This window comes from Prorops nasuta, unplaced genomic scaffold (genome assembly GCF_024137725.1).
Source record: "Prorops nasuta isolate Cenicafe-Biocafe unplaced genomic scaffold, Cenicafe_Pnas_1.2 PNAS00018, whole genome shotgun sequence".
NCBI classification, from domain to species: Eukaryota; Metazoa; Arthropoda; class Insecta; order Hymenoptera; family Bethylidae; genus Prorops; species Prorops nasuta.
Window position 1 is genome coordinate 3,445,612 of NW_027116815.1, and position 24,069 is coordinate 3,469,680.

Below are 24,069 nucleotides of genomic sequence, written 5' to 3' on the forward strand. Positions count from 1 at the left end.
GTGGAAGAATTGAAGAATTTTATGGTGTGTAGGGGTGGGGGTGACGTCATTAGTGTATCACGGCAGTAACGGGAGATCGGCATTCGGGGATCCGTCGTTTCATATAATATCAGGCGGACGTAAAACTGTAGAGAAGAGCGAGAGCGGGCAACATTTACTACGTTTACTGCGTTTACTACTGACGCTAGGAAGGCTAACTCCGCTGTTAATTGGTGCTTAGGGGAGCTTTCCTACAATTTTCCGTGTATTAACGAAGCGATGACGAGATACATAAATCTTCATAAAAATCGATATCAAACCCTCCGCATCCCCTTTCGCCCCTCCGTCCCCAGCCCCTGCATAACTCGCAATAAAATAAACAATCGACCAGCAAACTCTGCCGCCTCGCACTGAAATCTCGGATATATTGGATTTGCCCAGATATTTTTATGGGCTTTCCAGACTGATACGCGAATTATGGAAGCAATTCAGGCGCGATGCTTCCTAATCTTATCCAGTCTGCTCTTCCCCTGCTATCCTACCCCTCATATATATATATATATATATATTCGTTCATCCATGATGCTCCAAATCATTCTTTGGATGATCACCCCCTTCTTGCTTATTGTTAAATATTTTGCTTAACGGCCGCTGTCTCGATTGATTTTTCTTGCACGCATTTCTTTCTCTCTCGACTTCTAATCAAATGAGATTTACAAAGATATGTTGGCAGCTTTATAACATATATATATATATATATATATATACACACACATACAGGGGCATCCGAAGGCGACTAAGAGGGCGAATTTACTTTACGCAGAGATGCAGACTGGCGCAGATGCTGCAAAGGATCCAGAATCGCCTGTCGAAAACAGGAATCCCCTCGACGCTACCATCTTCAAGATTACGATGTGAAAATGACATATAACTTGACGTCGTGTATACTCCATTTGGTAGATCACTCATCTCCTGCCACGAAGAGAACGCATCGAGTGAGAGCGAAATATATATACTATATATAGAAATAGACAAATCTCCTTTTATTAATCCTCGCATGACGAGGATTTAATTCGTTGCTCCAGATCACCCAACAATACATTCGTCCCCTCGAAAACTCCATCGAAATTCCAACGAGCATTTTTTTTCCCCGGGAAACCCTTTCATCAACGTCAGTCGGGTTGATAAATTTTAATGGGATAAACCGAATGGTTAGGAGTACTATAACGGCGCAAATGCACCGATAGGAAAAACAAGAATGGAGAAAATTTTCGCGCCCCGCTATCCATACATGATCCGTTGTTTGGTCGAGCGTTGACCCAGCGCTTGGAAGCGTGTTGTTGGTAGAAAAAAAGCGAGCAAGAGAAAGAGAAAGAGAGAGAGAGAGAGAGAGAGAGAGAGAGAGGGCGAAATAAAAAGAGAAAACTCGTACGCTTGTACGTTGTAATCGAAATCGTGTGTGGGACGTCGATATCAGCGGTTCTCCAGCCACGGAGTCTCGTCGAACATTTTTACGGCAGAAACACCACAGCTGAACGATAAATTGAGTAATGAATCGTAATAAAAACAGCAGAATTGCCCCATCGATACTATTTAATATTTATTTATTTATAGTTTTATCAGAAGTCTCCTCGCATTTCACTTTCGTACATAAACCTCCCCATTCAATAAATAACAAATAAATCAAATAAATAACTGCAATTGTTTAACGATTTTTTTTATATAGCCAGAGTGTATCGAGTCGATAGGGGTTTTATATAAATATAAGAACGCGAGATAAAAAATCACTTTGGCGATACGCTGTAGAGCTATCAAGAGGGAGTGCAGAGTTTCGACGCAGCAAGGGGTGCAATCTTTGCGCGAAGGGTTGAATATTCTTTTAATTACCGCTGCAATTTCCGCGGTCTGCCAGTCTAATAATGGTCCTCGTGATTTTCGCGAGGATAACGACTCCCTCGCTACTCTTCTCTCCTACGCACCCCTTCAACAACCACGCCGTACCTCGCACACAATACTTCCTATTTTTTTTTTCTACAAAAAGCCCCAAAAGAGGGGGAAAAACTCTTGCCGTTAATGCTCTGTCGCGGACGAGAGGGTGGTGGCGGTGGTGTTGATGGTGCGGCTGCGGTCGATGTGGGGCCAAGTTTAAAAAAGAAAAAGAGAAGAAACTCTCCAAGGGCGAGAACCCCAAAGGACGCGGGGTCCTACTCAACGAAGGGCTGGCGCATAATTAATTCAGTCGCGTGGCTGAATATTTTCACTCCTAATTAATTAAGCCCTGCATTAATTCCTCTCATCTCTCTTCTCAACAGCTCCGCCCAAGAATCATCTCGATATTTAATTCGATAAATCAAATCCCATTTGCCGATCAATCGGCTCTCGCACCGGTCAATGAGAAAAGTTTATAGGATTCCTCGAGGGTTAAAAACTTGGCGAATCAATCAAGCGAGAAGGCGAGGCTCCTTCGCCCACTTTTTCAGATTGAAAATTCGACCGGAGCACTTTCTCGTTTGATGAAGTCTCGCGCTGATGAGAAGAGGCTCAATGGGGATCGTCCATCTTGGCTGATCAGGTTTGCCCGTTTTCCTGCATCGCAGGCTGGGGAAAAAATGAGCGATTGCGTTATTTAGCGAGACTGCGGGGGGAGAAGGGGGAGGTGTTTAGGGCTGCGATTACGAGTCCAGGGGCTCTTATGACTCTGATGCAATCGGACGGCAGTAATTCGAAGCGAATAATTGGCCGAATGGCACGACCAGTGGCGGCGTTTCTGAGGTTTACTGCCGATGCCACGACCTCAATTTCACTCGGGCAATCTCCGGCCGAGTCGAAAAGCTCGCTACTGCCGAAGGATTCAGAATCATTCTGTTCTTGACCACCATCACCCTCCCTCCCCCCTTCCTTTCCTTCCAACCACTCCGGCAACGTGTGTTCCAAAAACTCGAAATTTCGCTGGATCGTTGGAAGTTTAATTGAATTTTCCTACATCGGGTTGTGTTATTCAAGGTGTTGCAATCTCACGACATTAATATTTATATATGGTAGAGAGCATTTCCCATTAAGGTCGCATGTGCGACTGTGTGAGTGTGTGCGGGGGAGGCGTTGAAATTCCAGACGGATAATTTGAATACTTGCTGTACGCAGGCTAAACTTCCGACCAATCACACGTTGCGGTTACCGCACCGAACCGTAAGGCTCGCGCGAATTACAGCTTGCGGCTCTCCTTTGGATCAAAGGCCATGGACCTGTTAGCTGTTTTAGCATATATTTTCACTAGCGCGAAGCATCGGGGCGACGCTGATACGACTCGAGCCTCTTCTTCGCCTCCCCCTTCGATCCAACGTCGCAGAATCATTTTTAACTCGCGCGCGCAGTAAGATATATAGTATAGTACAGAGTATATAATATAAATAGGAATAGAGTGGGTATCTGTAGGCGACGTGTGGCACGGCATGGTGTTATATCATAGGTGAATTTTGCGAAGCTCCGCGTTCTCCACGAGCGGTATAACAATGGCGCTATCGATCATGCACGCGTCATTACCCGAAAGCGGTTCTCGCGCGTTAAATCTGACGAACGGTGGCGGAAACAATATCTTTCCTGTCACGACCACGGCGCCGCGCCACAGCGATTCGACGACTTTTCAATAACTTTCATTTCTCCGCTGGCCGCAACCCTCCCGATCGAACCTCGTCGGAAAGCTTTTTCGTCAGGAAGATTTCATCTCGCATCATTTTCCTCAAATTGATTATAAATTACGCATCGAGCCTCGACTCGCTCGCAGCTATATAGGGGGACCGTTGAAAAATTCCAAGATCGATGGTCCAAATCGATCTTGGCGAAACTCGACGCGTGGAGAAATTCGACGGGCCGTGCACGGGCTCTGCGACGCACCTGATAAAATCTCGCAGTTGTAAATAGCCAGCAGGGGATTATTAGTTGGGGCCTCGAAGGGTAAATCGAGCTGTTTTTTTTTATCTAGTTTCATCGTGCAGTTGCTCGGGGCTTTTCGGTCCAGGTGCACCTACCGAAGCATGTGGGAGGTAATCGCGATTCTGGCTCCACCCCCGATCGCTTCGAACTTGGCAGGGGTGGCGAATATATCACGGATGGATGCTTCCTTTCGAAGCTGGTCCAGTGTGCCGACGGATCTCTAATTCCGAGCCCCTGCTGGGCACGCGTTTCATCAAAGGATTGCCAGCCAGGCCTCTATGCTGTAAATACTATACAAGTGTATATATACCTATACTGCGTCTAGCTATATACTTTATCTCTTTAACTCCATTACGCAGCTGCTACTATGCTACGTTACACCGAAGAATCAATCCTAATGCGCTAAACTTTCCTTTCTAAAACCGCTGCAGTCGTTTCTTATGGATTTATCGGCTCGAGCAAAACTTTCCTTCAGCGATATATATCACCCTAGTGGATTTTTTTCACAGACGTCACCACGACCATTCGTCCGCACTTTTCGGATCAACGGGTTACTACCCCTTTATGGGGTGTAAGTCGCCCTTATGCAAAATACCGTCTCGAGTCGAAGTCAGCTATTCTATTATAATGCGGATAATGTATACTCGGAGGTGGAAAAATCGACAAGTGCGGACCTTAAAGGGTTAATAGTGCTGCGACTGCAGCTGGACACGATCGAGTTAAATTCATTAGGAGGACACGGCAGTCAGGCGCAAACGAGGAGGATCTGCCTGGAATATCAATGAGCTCCGCTGGCAACGAGGAAAAAATACACGGACACGCTCGAGGACTCACCGATATGTGGAAATAAGTCGCACGAGCGCGAAAGCACCCTGCTGGCCAACCATAAATCGAGAGATGCCCGATAAAAATGGGCGAAAAAAATACGAGCTGCAGCAAGAATAAATAACGCTCGAGGGTGGTTTGCGGTCAAACGTGGCGTATGAGTTAGTGCTTATGGCGGTCTAGGGCTTCCACGTGCTGCTTTGTAGCTGGTCAACCCTCTGAATTTAAGACTCGGCTAGTACGTCGCGTCGTATCTCGAAACACTTTAGCGTAAATATTCGTCTTGGATGATGAAAATAAAAAGTCATGATATTTTAGCAAGCGTTGTAATCGAGTTAGTACGTCGTAACACAGCTGTATATACATATATATAATAATTGAGTGCATGTATGTGAGAATAAGAGGAAAGATTGATCGATCGGGCAAATACAGTGAGAGAGAAACAAATCGGTAATGAAACCGTTCGAATTTGAAGCTTGATTATATTGTTGCACAGTTCCTCGAAACTTTTAACAGTTTACATTCGTGTTATATAAAAATCAAAAATTACGCAATATTCCAACAAACGTTCAAATCGAGTATAGAAATATCGTAACACAGCTGTACCGATCGAGCGAGGGATCGATCGATCGAACGAGCATAAGTGAGAGCAACGAATCAGTAATTCGAGATAAGAGTGAAATATGTGCGGATGGAGTTTTGAGAGGGATTGGTGAGAATCTCTGAGACGAGAGTTCGAGACGCTTGAATAACGAGGATGTAATGGGGTGAATTGAATTTAATATACGTTGCGTCGAGGATGTTGGATTGTTTTAGTTACGGCGGTGTGTGTGTGTGGAGAGAAGAAATAATTTTCGAGCGACGCCACTATATACTATATATTAAGTATCGAAGGAAGAGATGCTTGGGGAAAAGAGCGTGAACGGTATGTCCCGGAGGCAAAGAGGAGTCCCTGGGTGATTCAATTCGATACAATCGGGAGTAGATTTCCACGCTTTTCGTAATATATATTGCATCCTCGTGACCCTATGCCAAGGCAAGACCCCTTCAACCCCCCTTCCTCTCTTCCCTTTCGCCCACGGCACCCCTATGCTCACCTCGTTATCCTACTCGAATTTGCAATCACCTCCATTCATCTCTTTCGTTCCTATCCTTAATATTTAATGGCCGGAATCAGCGAATTTCGACCAATGATAGACGCCCCACCGTGATTTAGCATCAGAAATTCCACGTTATGTTTATTATTAATAGTTATGACTCGTCCGATCCGTTCCTATCCTCTACCGAGCCTGGCAATCCTGTTCCTCTTTAATAATTAATCGGATAAATCGGTCGGTTAAATAAGAAACGAGGAAATAATATCGCGAAAAGGTAAATATGAATGGATGTTTTTTTTTCTTCAGGGGTCGAGTTGGGGAAATTGCGAAATAAAGTCAGCAGTGGTTTATATACATACGCCATAAGTGTGTATATATATATATATATATATAGTACATAGGAATGTCAACGGGAGGATCTAATTCGGTATAAGATTTCTTCAAGCGACGAATCAGATTTACGTATACATACATATACATATATACTATATATACTCGGCGAGAGGTTGATTTAAGGACTAGTGGCAAAAAAGGAGAAGCGAGGAAAATCCTGCTGTTCGTGGCTGATGTTTCATGCGAAATGCAGATCGACAGGCGGCTAAGGAGCTACGTGCTTGAGTGCTCGCCGTAAAAAGGATGAGCAGGGGGAGAAAAGCCGCGGAGAATCGGTATATTAAAGCGAAAAGCAACCGTGACGTTGCTCTCCCTTTTTTTTCTTATGGCTCGTTGAAAAAAAGAGAAAAACCTAGGTCAAGCAACCTCAATTTCGCAGGATAAATAAATAATTCGTTTCGCCGAGTAAAACAAATGATGCTTTGGCATTTCATTCCGGTGAATCGGGAAGAGTGTTGAAAGAGTCGTGGAGGGTCCTTTGGGAGAAGAGGAAGTATCCTGTGCAAATCGTCCCGTGTCCACGGAGTCCAGTTTCCCGATGATCTGTTCCTTGCCAATCAGCTAAGTGGCTTTTACACACAGTGTATGCTACTTCGCTATATATACATATAAACTAACACTATACATAGACTCGTCGAGAGATCGGATCGGCAGAGCACTCGCGCGAGAGATGCTTTTTCTTCGATCCTGTTTTCCTTATTTTCTCCACTCGAGGATAATGCGTGAAGGAGAGAGCTGCAGAGAGACGAGACGAGATGCGTCTCTTTGAAAATTTGAAAGAATATATAGAGTCGTGTAAAATCTGCTGATTGGACGATCGACCGATCCCACATTGCGATTCGATTCTCCCATAAAATAAATATATATAATATATATACATAATACTAACTCACTCTCCCTCGAATATTCGTTTGATTTTGGCCGCGAATTCTCGGAAGGTGTTCCGAAATGAAGCCAGTGTTTTCGAGTATAGAGCGAGGCGGCCACTTTGTCGGCTGTTTTATTATTCATGACGACGGTGGGCCGGGAGAGGGACTGATTATTGCAACACACCGAGCCCAACCTACTAATGAGATGTGCTCGCGAAAACAGCTGGTCCCGCGATACCGATACGCTTAGAGAGTTTTACGAACGCGGCATTAAAGAAATGGCCTCGCCTATACGGATTACGTGGAAAAAGTTTACGAGCGCCACGTAACTGCAAAAACTCTCCATTATTCCGTAGAACTGCATGCTGAGCTGTATCTCCACTTAATTCCGAGAACTCCTAATCGTACTCGACTAATTTCACGGATTGGCTAATTTTTCCTTCGGGGCGGGGAAAAAAAGGGAGAGGCGAGTGTTACGCGCTCTTGCTTTGCTTCATTCCTGCAGTCTAAGAGTCAGTTCACAGATGTACTATATATTTGATATTTGAAAGATGGTAGACACACACACACACACACACACACAAGCTAGAATATATATATATATATATATATTTACAACCGTGTATGGGCAATTAATTTCAAGCTTTTTAATTATATCCAATAGGTCAAACAATTGGTTTATTACTTTGCTTTCGCGACTTTCAGGTCATGATGTAGTTTCTTCGGAATAAGAGACGCGCACGCCATAGCTGCGAGATGAGATCGGAACGGGGTTCAAGGTTCTAGTCATGCAAGACCGCGAGACTGACCTGGAACCGTGATCCATCCGCGCAGATCGAGATCGACGTGGCTGAAGCAAAGGGGGATTCTTGCTTTGGGAATACACAGTTGGGCCCGGAACGTGACGTCGATCCGGAGATACGGCCGCGCCGAGGCAGCGGATCGTTTCCCTCCACATCGCCCTCCTTATTATATTCTTTTGTTGGAAAAAAGCAAGGAACAATTGGGCAAAATCCAATTTTAGACTCTCTCGTTATAGAGCGCGCGAAGGAACAATGCTACGAGGCCAGAAGTTGAGCGTACGTCGAGTGTCTTTCTCCAATTTCGAGCAGACTTTTCGACGATCAATTAGATTCTGATGCGTGTGTGCAACGGTACCTCCGTCGCTGCGGTGCACGTGCACGACATTCAATTCCGTGCAGGATCGTATCTCGAGGAGCATCGTAAATACGAGCACTCGAACCGATCCTACGAAGCTCTACCATTTAAACCACCGTTGAAACTTATTTTCACTCTACAATTTTCCCTGTCCCATTTTCAATTTTCAATTTTTCCCTCGTCTAGCTGTCGCCTCAATGCGCATACATCACCCAGTGGATTAATTTTCTCCAAAGATCTCGCTCGTATAATATAACGTAGCCGGAGAAATTCGACGAGATTGCGATAAGACTCGATCGGCACGCGAATCACAGCGAGAAAAATAATTCTGCTACGTGATTCGCTTGCTTTATAAATCTATTTTTCCCCCTTCTTTTTTTCTTTCTCCGACTCGACTGGTAAAAGCATCGGAATATACTGCCGCGCTATATCCCGGGAGGAGGAGGAGGAGGAGGGGAGGGAGTATATTTTGGATATATGACGGATCTCTGGCGTGACAAGTTCACCCCAGCGATTCTCTTCCCAGTCAATTTTCCGTCAGCTCGTGGATCTGAATACGCCTTGAACGTGCAAGATCGCACGGGATATCCTGAATATTTTACCATCGCTCAACCTCCTACACGCTTCATATACTGTGTAATATACTATATATACATATATAATAAATATATGTTTATATGTAAACGTCACACACAAAGTCCCATATAATATGTGCATTTTTTATCAACAAGTATAGGCCATTACCCCTCGCCTTTTTACAGGCTTATATGTATCGCTTTAAATCGAGTCCCCGTGCCTTTTACCGCCTCTGATTTCTAGGTTACGTTTATCTCGGCCGGAATAAATTTATCCTTTTCAGTTTTCAGTTTTCAGTTTTCACGCGAACCTTCGCCGCGCGCTCTATAACGGTAAAGCTATCGGAGAGCTCTTACAGTTTCGCGATTCTAGCCGAGGATCACTTGGAAGTTGCTGCACGCGTCTCTTCGAGTTCTAGACTTACAAATCTATTGCCAGGAAGTTCTAAAAGTAACGAGAAATGGCATCCTCTCTCTGTCCTATCTGATTACGCGCCGTCCATCCAAGCGAACCGTCGAAAAAACAAACTAGTCGCTATAGTGTGTATCTGTATACATATAGGTATAAACATAAATATGTGAGAGCGAATTGATCGGAGAGAGAGAGAGAGAGAGAGAGAGACTGGCAAATTTATATTCCGTCGAAAATAAGCGGCGAGATTGATGCGGGAGAATCGCTGCCGCGACACTTTTAGTCGAAAGTTCCAAAAATGGGGTCGCTCCGGTTTAAAACGGGGCTCTCCATTAATCTGGGGCCGGGCCGGGGCTCGTGAAGAAATCTGTACTTAAAAGTTGATGAAAACGCGCGTTAAGAGAGTAGTGGTGAGGTTGGGTCATTACCGATGCATGGGTTGCGTTGTGATCGCCTCCCATAACGCATCAATCTCACGCAGATCCCCGGGGATCCCTGTATGGGTCCCTGTCCAAAGCTTACTGGCGCTCATCCGTCACGGGACTCCTGGATACAGCGGATACAACACTGTCGCGCGCACGGTATGATCCTGTAACGCGATCCGTGTTACTCTTTCCCGTATATATATATATATACCTACATATTATACAATAGCTATATATATACACTCTGCACTATCGCCGTGATAGTTTTCCAACACACATGTGTTATATGCGTCTATGTAGCATAGATTTAGATAGGAATTAGCGTTGGTTGATTTTCAGTGGGTCTTTCGCGCCGATAGCCTGCTGTTGTTGCTGATGCACACGAGGCAAAATACGTGTAGCATCGATTTTATCATTAGCACAATAATGGCGCCAGGCGTGCATCGCCCAAAACTTATATTGGCTGATTTTATCTGGTCGTCCTTCTGATCCATTTAACGCCAGCGGAATTTTCGCAAACGGATAAAAGAAGGCCGAAGATAAGCCCGGTAGCTGCTGCTTGCATGCGTTTAAAGCTCGCTCGCGCGAGTCCTGGGACGTTGATGGATTAAGGGTAAAAGTTTTCGAGCGACCCCAATTCCCAATAGTTAACTCGGGGATGTCCTCTTCGGAAAGTTACGACACCGAAGTCGCTTATCGCGATTGAACAGTGTCACATTAGGCATCCGAGATCTCATCTGAGCCTTTTGACCGGCCGAAGATCCTGTCAGGATATCCACTTGACAAGAAAAAGGATCGAGTACCATTAAAACGTGCCCGAATCTTTTTCGCACTTGCTTTTTGCTCGTACACCCTCCCCCCCCCTTTTTTTCTATAACGCGTCGTACTCTTCTCTTAGAATCCTTGATAATAAAATTTAACAATCATGATATTCCACCGCACAGAGCACGCGAGTACTTATTTTATTTGATTGTTCAAGCTGTTTCAGTTTCTGTTTTTTTTTCGTCTTTCGCCAAGGGGAATCCTCGACGAATTTCAGAGCAGATATATCCAGCGACAGATCTGGAGAGCTTGGGGTGAGGCTACTGTACATTTCACAGAAATGTATTCCGTGGCTGGACATTGTCCTGCGGCGATAAGGGCGGGTCCACGCGACTGACAAGGGTTGCGGACGAATACCAACACTCCCCATCCCCCCTCTCCCTCTCTCCGCCTATACATATACTCAAGGCCAGCAAACGAATTTGCCTTAAAAACTACTTTGATTTATTCAAGAAGAAATAAATTGCCTCGGTTGAATTTTACAAATGAGCTCGGTGCGGCCGAGCTAGTTTCTATATGAATTTCACATTTTATTCCTTGATCCGACTGGAGGGTTGAAAAAAGACTTTTTTAAGAAATTGCAAGCCAAGGAGGTGGGAGGAGTTACGGTCTTTGGCGATTTTAGCAAAGTAACTTTATAAATTGCGAATATGCGATGGTGTAATCGATTCGTCTCTTATCGATCGAGGGGCCATTCGTATCGTGTGAATTTTAGCTCTCTGCGAGCCACTTTCGAGCCACGACGAGCGAAATGTCAGGATCGGAAATCGCAAATCGCCACAAGGGTACCGTGATCGAGGCCTCGTGTCTGCTGCATTTTTTTCCATTCGTTTCTTTCTCGATGGATGTATTCATCAGTCTATTAGTTTACCAAATTCAATTGCAGTTTAAAACTCTTCAGCATATCAAACTAATTTAAGCCACCATCCGTGCATGCTGTAAATTTGCAATGCGTGAGTGTATCGTCAACGATTAGTAACGACTGATTTATTATTCCAGCAGTAAAGTCGTCTAGTAATGTGCACGATTTTCGATTGTATCGAGGTAAGAGAATCGACCAGGGCCATCGCGAGACTACAGGAAAATGTCGTGCCTTTTCCAATCTCGATCTACAGTCGCATAGTATATATATCTTAATTTTCACCCTGACAATAGTTCGTTTAATCGAGCACTACAAAATATTTTCTTGACATTGTTAAGGTACACCAATTATTCGAGTTGATTACATGTACACTCTGATATGTACTCGCAAGATTTCATTTCAATGCCAATCCTTGAATTATCGTCTTTATACTATGGTTTCCTTACGAACGTGCTAAAAATCTCTGCAGGCTATTCGAAAGTTGGATCTAAAGAGGAGAGAAAAAGTTTGGCTCTTTCACGTCCATTTATTTTCACGTTTATGTCATATTTATCTTGATCACGAGCTCGGAGGTAAGCCGCATCGATATTCCATAACCGTTTAAATTCTAATAAGGTGTATTCCCAAACAATGGACCAACTTGGTGAAATTCACGTTCGCGATCGTATACGGTTCGGCGTTCAGCATAAAATTTCGCTGCACGAGGGTGTGACAGGGGCATATAAGCAATGGAAACAAAAACGACGAGTTGAACTTTCCACTCGTCATACGGTATGAAATCTCGTGGGAGCCTCGTTGCAAATCCCGAAAATCCTTTCTGCCCCTAGCTAGGATCAAGGAATCACGTTACGAAGGACACGTGTCACTTTTTTCCTTAAAGTCTTTAAATGACGCAAAATTTTCTTAAAAAAAAAAGAAAAAAAAATGAAAAAGGGAGGACTGTTTGGAATTCGCGTCATCTCAATGCGAGTTTAGATCTGGGATTTGAATTTACATGTGAAAAAAGAAGAGGGTTGGTTGATGAGGGGAAATGACAAGAAGAAGAAGAAGAAGAAGAAGTGGAAGAAGGAGGGGGTGGAGGTGGTTTTATCAGATTCGCGGATGAATAGGTCAAAGTTGGGGGTTGAAAGAGATCGTAAGTTATTAAGCAGTCATCGAAGGATTCGCGTCAGGCGGCGAGCGTTGCTTTGGACTAGATTAACGAGTGAATAGATGGGAGCAGAATAAAGAGATTGGCACGGCGAGATACGCTCTGCTGTGAAGTTATCGCAAAGCGTGTGTGTATGTACCCGGCCGGTTTCGCCGTAGCCCATTCATCATAGTTAGGAGGCGGTTAACGAGTGACAGATTGGATCGCTCTGGCTATTATTCAACGATCGCTTCTACCTACACTGATTTATCTCAGTCTTAACACGATCCGCGTATGTATGCATCGTATCTGCCGCCACCCTTCTTAAACTACTTATTTCACCGAGAAAGAATAATCCACGCGTCAACTTATTATAGACTCGAATATTCGCGTCCATCGTCCTTTCGGCCAGGAATCCGATAGGTTTATTCGTATGGTAAATTAAATGAAGGGAAAATCTTATTTATGTAAATGGATATTCTTGGGGAAAAGCGTTCACTGGGTAAATAATATGTATATGGGCCATTGGATTATGGACGCGAGTCGATTCGGCTGGGGATTTATCGACGAGGAAGCGGAAAGGAGAGAATCGAGGCGTGAACGATGGGGTGAGAGGAGAACCATTGCGAATTATATTTCTCGTGCGAGTTAAACTTTGATAGGATGTCGAATATATAGGGTACGTACGTTGGAAATAGGAGAAGAGACGAGGTAAAAGTATAGGTGAAAAGAAACGCGATTGGGGTAACGTTGAAATTCAGGGGTGAAGGAGTGGGATAGGAAGAAACAAAGAGAGAGAGAGAGAGAGAGAGAGAGAGAGGGTCCTTGGAGGATCCACGGATGGCAGTTTCATAATTGCTTTTAGGTTCGTATAGTATTATGCCATTGTCAGCTGTTCCCTTATTACGAGGATACACTCCATATACTCTCGTCGGCCCTTCAAGTTCTGGCCCAGTCCTTCATTTCTTGCGCAACTCAGTCGAACGAAAGCTACTTCAATATGGGCAAAAGTTTCTTAGCTCGGACTGTACCATATTGAAGTTGAGAGTTCTCCGGGTTCCTGAGTGATGCGTTTGCACAATAAACCTGCGTCATGTCTATAGTTGGTTCGCGGGGACACATGTGGATCCGCAAACACCATCGGGCGAGTGTTGGTAAACAGATAGGGAGGTGTCCCATCCTCTTCCCTCCCCGTAGTCCCAACGACCACCAGCCCCCGATACCTATTAGGGAACATTTTTTTCGGCTAAGTAAATTGTCCCGAATTTAATCATTCGTCGTCGCTTGTCTCCGGGACAAATCGTTCTTCCCGATAAATTGGATTAATGTTTGGACGACTCGTGTCACTGGCTTTTTTTAACCCACCCTCTGCGAGCTGGTAATGATGCAAGTGAATATCCATCCTGCGGTATCTATATATATATATATATATACTGGTGTATGTGGGGTAGTTGACCAAACAACCAAGGATTTTATTCCCAGAGCTATGACTGTATCAGCTGCAATATTAATACACTGTACTAAATATAATTTTTCACCAATGGAATCGTATATATAGCTGGATCCCTCAACCCCTTTCATTTTGGAAATCAATAAAAGATACGATGAAATCTTTCACGCTGCTTATCGTGGTTTATAATAGTTTACCAAATGGAATTACATATATTTCTTAATAAGAATTTCCATGAAATTTTATTCATTAGAATAAACTTTATCCGCTTGGCAAACAATCAAGGATATGTCGGGAATTATCTATGGTTTCCCCATGATAGTTACGACCAAAGGTACCCTTGTTCTCGCTGGGTCTTTTCATTATTTCGCCGTCCAGGAGATTTTTGCCATGCAAAGTTACGCTTAACTAAATTTTCCTCGGATCGACGACAAAAAACTGTGAAGAGAGGATGGTCCGGGGTAAAATATCGGTGTTGGTGAATTTTGTGTGTGTGTGTGTGTGTGTGTGTGGACACGGGTGTATATATTGTGAATGAAGCTGAGCCGAGCCAAGCGGGAGGGTAGGGTGGCTACCCTCGGAATCACGTCACTCTTTTGCTGGTCTTTCCGCCTAACAATGACGGGGTCACGTGTATTAGCATCCCTTCGAGAGGAGCCACGTGCCCTTCCGTTACACACGTGGCGCGTCAAACACCTACCGATCCATGGGAACCGTGTCTTGCGTCATGAAAACCAGCAAACCTCGTTAGCCTTCATCCTAGATAATTTGACCCTCGTTGCTCACCTTTACAGTCGCGGGACGACACTTCCCTAAAGAGGGAAAGCGGCAAAGGAATGAATGAAAAAAAAAAAAAAAAAAATTTCAACGAAATCTCGAGTACAATTAGAGACGGTTAATTCGCAATTAGAGCGCGATGATTAATCGTCGCTCTCGAGGGTGGTCGTCGGTCCTTTTAACGAAGATTAAGGACTCGCAGGAAAGGGTTGCGAATGATTGTGTCTCTTCAACAACTTTAACGCACTCGGTTTTCGCATAGGGTCGTGCGTTCGTAAAAAAATCTACACACATATACAATCAATCTATATATATGGGATACCAGCTCCCCTCAAACAACGAGTATACCAATAGAATTTTCTTTTTTTTCTGGAATTTCGGTAAAAAAAAGAAACTTTATGGAACAATGTTGGACGAATATTTCTTCAGGAGGTTTTTGGATGACGATGGGTTTTTTCGCTCGAGGATAATGAGAATGAGCGAGGAGGGAGATTAACGTTCTCGAGTTAACGTTCTTGGTGGAGTATATCCTGACGGAGGTTTATCGTCGGTTAACCTCGGAGGCTCCGAAGTACAGCGACGCACAATAGGAATACCGTGTGCCATCAGCGTCGGACAGCAATAACAATAAAAGCTCCTAATCTTCATAAAGTGTGTCCTCTGGAGCCGCTTTCCTTTTTTCCCGGGCATCCCAGCCGGAACCAGAATCTGTCGGGGGGTCCGTCCAAGCACAATACACGAATTCTCGCGTGTATTTATGCCGCGCACGTGTACACGCGAAGCACCGAGCGTGGATATTACTCACACTGTGCCAGGGACGCCAAAAAAAGATCCCCCCATTCCCTCTCTCGCTCTTTCTTTCTTTCCTTCTTTCTGACTGCACTGCAAAAAATGGGGGAGAAGGGTGTAGGGAGCGAAGGGGAGGGGAGATAATAGCCGGGAAAATAGGCGGGAAAAGCCTGCCTGGGGATGATCAGCGGAGCTTCAATATGAATATTACGCCGCACCATTCGTTACACTCCCTAAATTATCAATTCCATCCTCGTACATAATTTTTATCTTAAAATTTTATTGCCCAAATTTTTCATACTTACGCCTTGCCTCCTCTCGGGTTCAACAGAAATAGCTTTGGAATTTGATAAGCTGTCAGTTTTGTTATTTACCGTCGGCGAAAGGTGGCTATAGTTCTCGTGGGTGGTGGTGGTGAGTTTGGTAATAGAGGAGATTTCGTTAAGTGAATCGCCATAGGTTTTTCCCCCTTCTCGGACCACCTTAGGAAATCAGTGAATCACTTGTGGTGGTCTATCGAGTGGCCACCCCTTCGGCACCTCAACGCCCCTCGTCACATAAATTTCTCTCTATGGGGCCATTTCGCGTCTATATCGTCGATGCAGCATGTCGCTAATAAAAAGAGAGGAGAAAGGAAAAAAAAAGGAAAGCTATAAAAATAAGAATAAAACGACTTTGTCACTTGTATATCGATATATTTGAAATAACTTTTTATTTTTCCTTTATTATAATATCGCACCGATGTTATCTATCAATCTCTCCATTGCTCTGAATTTTATTAATTATTGCAACGATCATTATCATTTTAAATTCTCTCCCGTCATGAATTTTAAGGTGCATGATCATTTTTAATAAAGCTAATTTATTATTACTCGCAGTGAAAAAACGATGTGAAAAAATTCAAATAACCGACACCATATATTAATTACGGAGTCGTGAATGGACTCGGACCAAGCGCGTTCTGGGTGAATTATTTGTCTTCGTTAAAAGCACCGGGCTAATTGAGTTTTCGAATTCATTAATTCGGCCTCGATTTAAAATTCGGCTCGTCCCTTCGACGATCCGGCCGATAATTATTCATCCGCGTGTAAAACGAGTGCGGAATACCGGAAGCGAAATTCGTATATAGGGCCGGTGGACTCGCACCTTGCACCTCGTATCGAAATCATTTTTATCTCCACAGATTTAATATTTGCTGGATGCGAGCAAAATTAACTCCCCCTCCCTTCTAATTCCAATAGCAGAATTTTATAATCATTTCCATTATCATCTCTCGGTTCAAAGACATTTATATGTATCTTCCTATACACCTATATTATATAGGAGATACATTATTTGTACAGCAGGTATATATACAGGATTACAAATCTCTTTTCATCTTTCTGGAATTTTTCGTTAAAATTCTTATCGGTGATCTTGAGTGGAAATTTTGAAGGAGGAATTCTGGCAGTTTCATGTAGGAATTTGGCCGGCTAACACCGCTGTTGATTGACACGGAGAATGTAGCCAAGCGAGAAATTTCGCTCTGTCCAGAAATGATCCCCCTTTCCGTCACGCGAGGCAAGAAAGTATTTTGTAAGAATTAAGCGAGGAATTCACTGACGGCTACGAGAGATGAGAAGAGAGAGGAAGAGAGGAGCACGCGTATTTATAAAATGAAGAATGCAACGGGTTGATGGGAATGTTACGGGAAAGGGGTTATACACTGTGTTCACGACTGGAAATACAACGTAAAAAGATACACGGTCGTATCAATCATAAATCATTTCGGACTTTAGCGGCAACTATTATTAATGGATATTTCTAACATATGTAAAACTTCCACGAAGCATATAGTATATTTTTAGTCTTACCCCGAGTCCCAAGTTTATTAGGCATGGCGACTCGTGACGGTAGTCGAAAACATCGAGAGAGCCCCGAGGATTTTTTTCGCCGAGGCTGCACAATATTACAATATAATTATACTCGCAGGATTTCTCCGGCGTGTCTCGATCACTCGAATATATATATAGCGCGCAGGTCGCGGATCGATCAGAAGGAATAAAAGGGAATTGTACTATTTGAGGAAGAGATTTAATTTGCCGGTGATTTTAAGGATTTGCAAAGGATGGTTTGCTTTGGTACCCTTGGGGAGATTTTTTTCTTTCGTATATCCATGGCATTGGTTGGATGCTGGTGGAAGGTACGGGCGAGCAGCTTTTCTGTATTTGCTGCTTGAAATCGACTGGTCGCCTTTGGCCGTTTCGTAAGAGATCGGACGCGGTGCATTGAAACTCAAGACCCTCGAGAGATCGTCCATTCAGGTCCTCCTGGCCAGGATATCGCTTGAAAAGGACTCGGAGCACCGAAAGAAAGGTCCTCCTGATACAGGACGACGTTCGGGGCTCATTCAGTCGGTATCCCTGGCATATACGAAAAGCGGAGCATGGAGTTTGCAATGGACCAACCGCGACGAACAAGAATCACCCTTCCCCCCCTCCCCCTTCTCTTCCTATTGTACCGCGACTACACCAAAGGGGTGAGCTTAACGCGAAAGCATCCTCCCGCGCAAGATCCAACGACTCCTCAGCTACCATTCGCTTCTTTCCTCCCTTATCTCTGGCACCGTGCGATCGATATCCAATTTTTTCCATCAGCATTCTGTCGATTCTCCATGTGGCTTCTATATATATACCTCCAAGCTTTTTCCTTCTTCGTCGACTCGCACTTTTTCACCCTATTTCAGGCTCCTTGGAATCTCTCGATTTCTCACACTGGTCTTCTTCATATATTTACCTAATGCCATGCGTTGTCGTGCCTTATTCCTGCGGAATAACGTCCTCGATCGCTCTCGCTTGGTTTTGTTTGCCTCTCGACCATCGAGAGAGGCCATGCACAGTGTATAGTGGCCAGAGTTATATGCTCTCCAAGCTCGCGCTTTTCTTCCTTTTTCGTGCAAGATCGGTCGTGGCTAAATACGCGTTACTGCGCCGAATACTCGGCAGCGGGAAGTACCGGTGACGTCACGAGCGTGTTGACACCGAAGCACGCTCGCACCAACACAGGCAGAAGCGAGTGGCGAACACGCGTCTCGCAGCGACACCCTCCTAACGGCCATTAGTAAGCACCGGCGCACCAATAATAAATACCGAGTGTAAATCGTTTAAAAAAGAGACGAGAATTTTCTTTGGAAAGAGAAACGGGGGGGGGGGGGGGGAGGGGGAGAGAAGAAAATGAAAAAACTTTTAATTCCCGTTTATAATACGTGAATTGAAAAGATTGGCCATGTTGCTGCTGCAGGAAATTAATGTAATAAATTATTGAAGGAGGAGCGAGATGGAGAAGAAATGGTCGAATGGAATGAATCACTTAGAAGAGTCGACGAAAAGATTGAAGGTAATAAAAGAGGAAGGGAGGAAAAAATGGTTGGCGCGAGGTTGTAAATCTGCGGAATGGCGGGAGTGAAAAGGCCTGCTAAGCGTAAATTAAGTTGCTTTAAAATGGCGGCCATTGCGGTGGCTATAAATCGGGAGCAATAACGATAATGCGGTTCGTTTGTCTTTGATATTAGCACGTATAGGCTTAGTGTATAGGACTGGTGGGCCTCGCAAGCTGCTGGAGTGGTGCAAACGTGCACAGGGGAGGGGGTGGGGCACACACGTGAATATACACGCGTGAATCACTCGCCGCGGGTAAATGCTGAAGAGGCCAAACGAGGGAACCAGCTGAAACGGGATAGGCCAGTGACATGTCAAAGCGCAAACAGCTGTTCCAACCACTCTCTCTCTCTCTCTCATTCATTCCCTCGCGCGACGCAGTTATCTATGCATATAATCTAGATACAAGAGAGCACCAGGAATTCCTCGCACATCATGATTCATCTTATATGTATACCTTCGTCGGATATCCCTAGGTATAACATCATCTACGAGATTAATCGAGTATCGAAAAATTGCTTTCGTTTTTTTGGCCAATCTCCAACGGATTTATCGATAAATTGCATTCGGTAAATCGTCGGGTCCCCTTTGACGTTTCAGAAACAGTTGATTGGTGAATCTCGGTGCGATCTAATAATAATTACTGGCGGAATCTGGAGTGGGTAAAAAGTCGAGTGTAGTCGAAGTATACTCGAGAGAGTAGAAATTTTCCCGGTGTGTCACGCGTCCCTTTCTGAACGTGCTGCGCAGTTTCTCCATGGGTTGCAGCGTCGATTGAATCGCGGATAGCAAACTCAAGCTTTTGCTCGTTGCTGCACGTGCGCGATCTGCCTCCACCTCCTCCTCCTCCTCCTCCTTCACCTCCTACTACTCCTCTTCTTGCTACTTCTCGTCCAACATCAAGCATCTGTGCACTGTGCCAATCTCTGCTCATCGTTCAGTCTCTCTCTCTCTCTCTCTCTCTCTTTTGACCCTGACGAAATCAAATTTTCAGAAATAACCACGATCGATCCGTTGAACGGTATATAACTCCGGAGGAAGGATCCGATGAATTTGACACGGAGGAGATAAATTGGGATAAATGTGAGCTTATGGAGCGCGCGGGCGTGTATACTGGTATGACCAAAAAGGTATTTCATTAGATAGGGTCGTAAAATGAATAATTGGAAGGCAGGACGAGTACAGGCGGCTAATATTACTCGCGAAATTTGTCCCAGCAGAATATCTGGTGGGGTCGAATGGACGGTATAAAACCTGAAGGTCGGATGCTGCACGTGGCTGGCGCTCATTAAAACGGGGACCAACATCAGCGCATCCTCAATATCGTGGCGAGCTTTGGCATTAAGATGCTTCCTGGCGTCCCTTGCGCGCCAAACTCATCCTTCCATCTCATCTCGCTGATTCTCCACCTTTTCTCCACGCCACCCACTTCCGGCTTCGGTCTCTCGCACCAATATCGCACCATGCTCCATCCAAACGCGAGAACCTCCGGCTTCCTGTTGTTTTTTTCTTCATCGTCACCCCTGGCGATAGGCTTTGCGCGCAGCGGTTGCTTTTCCACGCGTAATAACCGCTAATAATTTTCTCGACTGTCGTTCCAATGGCTGACGAGGGGAACGGGGGGCTGGGGGTTGAATCCGGAGGGTCCCAAGCCGAAGGGCACCCCCTGCGGCTCCTCGCTCATCTCCGGCCCCGAAACACCGACTCTAATCTCCCAGATGAACCAGCCGACACTCTCCAATTCATCAACATTCATCGCGAGGCCAACTTTGCTTCTCATTAATTTTAATTAAATTATCCAATCGTTCTTGCTTGCATCAAAAAATACTCTCTAATTATTTTATCATCTACTCTACTATTATATAAACATATTCTTTCTACACTATTCGTTCATATACGAGCTATCGAGAGTTATCGATGATTTTTATCGTTCGTTCGAATGTTTTTACCAATTGCGCAGATACCATCGGGTGATGCTTCGAGGAATGCATAGGCACGTATAAGATAGAACGAAGAGGGACGGGAGGGGTTGGCCTGATAAACCTTATACTTACCGAAGCATCGATATTAATAATTGATTTTGCTGGTAGCTGATGGGAACTGGGAGACGATGAAAAGTTTCAAGCTCGACAGAAAATTATAATGACAAAGTGATGAACGCGAAATAAACACAGAGCAAGAGAGAGGCAAATAGAGGGGGAGGTATACGAGTGAAAGAATCGAAAGATTAGAATGACAAAGTAACGAAAAGATCTGGCTATAGCGAATTGTGAGGAAATTTGAGAGAGAGAGAGAGAGAGAGAGGGAGAGATTAGGGACGATCAGATTAGTAAAATCGAGCGAGCAAATGGTGAGAAGGTTTGTAAAGGAAGGATCGAGAGTGAAGTGGCGTGCGAGTACAGCTGTCATCCGGTACAATGGTACCCCTGTTTCGTCACCCCGTACTCTTTAACAACCACCGCCGACGCGCGCGTTTTTTCAGGCTCGATCGTAAAACGCCACGTGTACCCAAAGTAGGTCACTTGTTGGAAAGAAAGAGTGCTCGACGGCTAGACCGTAAAACGAATTTCCATCCGCCTTCCATCGGTAAACAAACATTTTTTTCTTTTTCTCCAATTCCCATGAAACCCGATAATATCAATTTTGGATCCTGTATATATATATACGTACATATATATACACGTACTCAGAGAAGGAACAAACGTTCTTTTCTTATTAGAAACGACGAGCGTGTCAAAGGGGTCAAATTCGAGATTGCTGGTCTGGACACGCTCGGGTTATTGACATACACGCGCGTATATGTATATGTATATAATCCGAAACTTGGCAATTCGTCGCTTTTCTCGCTAATGGCAGGATAAATTTCTGTCCGATAATTACTGGCGTGAGTTTCTCCAGGACTATTACGATAAGAAATCAAATTAGTATTACGGGTCAGCAGTACAGGTTGGTAGCATATTACGGCTTCTAATGTATTATGTATTAAAGTTTGGTTACTGCCGCCATTACGTATAATACAGCGAAGCGCATAATAGCCAGAACGTATTATTACACTCGTAATCTTGTTTGCGATAGCGAATGGAAGTTGAGATGCAGTCACGAATAAACAGCTCGGATATCTTTTCATCCATCATTGCTTCCCGGCGATATTTTCCATCATCGGGCCAACTTTTTACGAGCGACGAGAGAGTCGAAGAAACTGTTTTACGATCCCGACACAAATTTATACCCATTGAAATATTGCCTCGTGCCTGGCTGCTGTGTGTCGTGCGAGTAAACTATATATCGCTATGTTTTCCAATTCCTCAGGAATTTTGGTGCAAAACGAAATGAGAGGAAAGTTTCGCTATATATATGGTTGTAAGGATGAGAGAGACCCGCGACTATATATAGGAGTTGTAGTGTATGTGTATAATCCTTTAATTACTGCGGTATAGGGTTCTCTATTCCGTCGAGGAGATTCCATAAACGTTCCCTTCCTGTTCGCAATCTCCCCTCGTCCTGCTTGCGACTAACAGGTAATTACAAGAGCTGCCTGATCGTTACCGAATCCGCGGTGATATTTATGTCCGCGGAAGAACACGAAACGGGGTGGAAACAGCTGACGTTTACGGTCTTTGCCTGTATCTCCCCCTTTTCCCCCTGCACCCACGTCAGAACCACCTCCCCCCCCCCCATCCTCCCACCTCCATCCAATGCTTCCAATAAAGGACCATCAGCCATCCTGCTTATTAAGAGTTACAAACTTTAAGACTATAAGGGAGAAAATTCATCCACGCGCCATGCTATTTCACGCGCTGTGCCATTCGCGATATTGCCTATATACATTTCTTTCCCGATACTCTCTTTCGCATCTCCCTCCCCCTTCTGTCATCCCTAGCAAACAAATTCGCCGTAATATCTCCTTTTATTTCTCCCGCTGGAGAATTCCTCGCATTCCACCGTACAACCGTGGGGCTGTATCCAGCTGCTCGGATTCCTAGCGACATTTTTATATTTCAGACGATTCTTCACCCTCCTCCCCCCCCCCCCGTCCCCCTCTTTCTACTTCGCTACAGCGATCTTCCTTCTGGGACCTTCGAGAGGTCGTAACTTCAATTATAAAATTCACGTTGGCGTATATCAACGAGATTTTTTCTTTTCTTTTATCGAGTCAATCGTCGAATTGATCGCGCACGGCACTCTCGCATGCTCTCTAAACTCGAGTATTCTTCTTCTGCGTCTCGCGTTTCGCGTAGGAATTTCCTTATTAATCCGCAACATCCTAATTTCGCCATGGAGCTCCTTCAGCCGTGCTCCGCTGGTATCCTGAGGGAAGGGCGCGGCCCGGTGAGATTATACATCTCGAAAAATTACATACATTTTTAATGGCCACGCTTAGATGGATTCTTCCGGGGCACACAGGAATTGTCTTCGGGCTTTCTGGGGCAAAAGAGGGATCGCCGAGGTGGAAGGTAATCGCAAGAAAGAATATATAGGAGGGCCTCCCGGCTCACGTAATTTATCTTCCTATCAACCTAACACTGTTGCTTCGCGACTTTTTACCTCGTAACTCACCCCTCCCCCACCAGCATATTTCTCTTCAAACTCTAAAATATATACACAAGTCCATTCGATCACTCGAATTAACCGGAGGTCCTTGTTATTAGCGTCTCTTCGCGCGAACCTGTTTTTTATTGGTCCATCTCTCGACACCGCTTCATTTATCTCGAATCCAAAGTTCGCCCCGAGTAGAATCGTATCTATATATACATAGTTTTCCGGATTTTTCTCGAGCACTACGCCAACCCTCGCAGGACTCTTATCTAATGGAAGTGAAGTATCGCGAGCTTCCTGAGGGATGGGCAAAGAAAGAAAGACAGATAAAGAAAATTGGTAAAACACGAGGAATTGATCCCCAGCAGGGACATACCCTCATATAGTATATACTCGCGCAATTAAATATTAAGCTTCCCCCTGCTCGAGCAAATTTATCACTGGACTCTCGAGGAAAATCGCAAAAAGGATCTGGCCGGCTCTCATCCCGTGGCTGACAGCTAGCGAGTATCGTCCAGAACATCTCGCCGAGCGTGAATTTCTCGGTGAGGGGTGCTCAACTGCGCAAAACGAGCGGCGTCGCGCCATTATCATGAAAATGGCCTCGTTCGTTATTAATTATTAC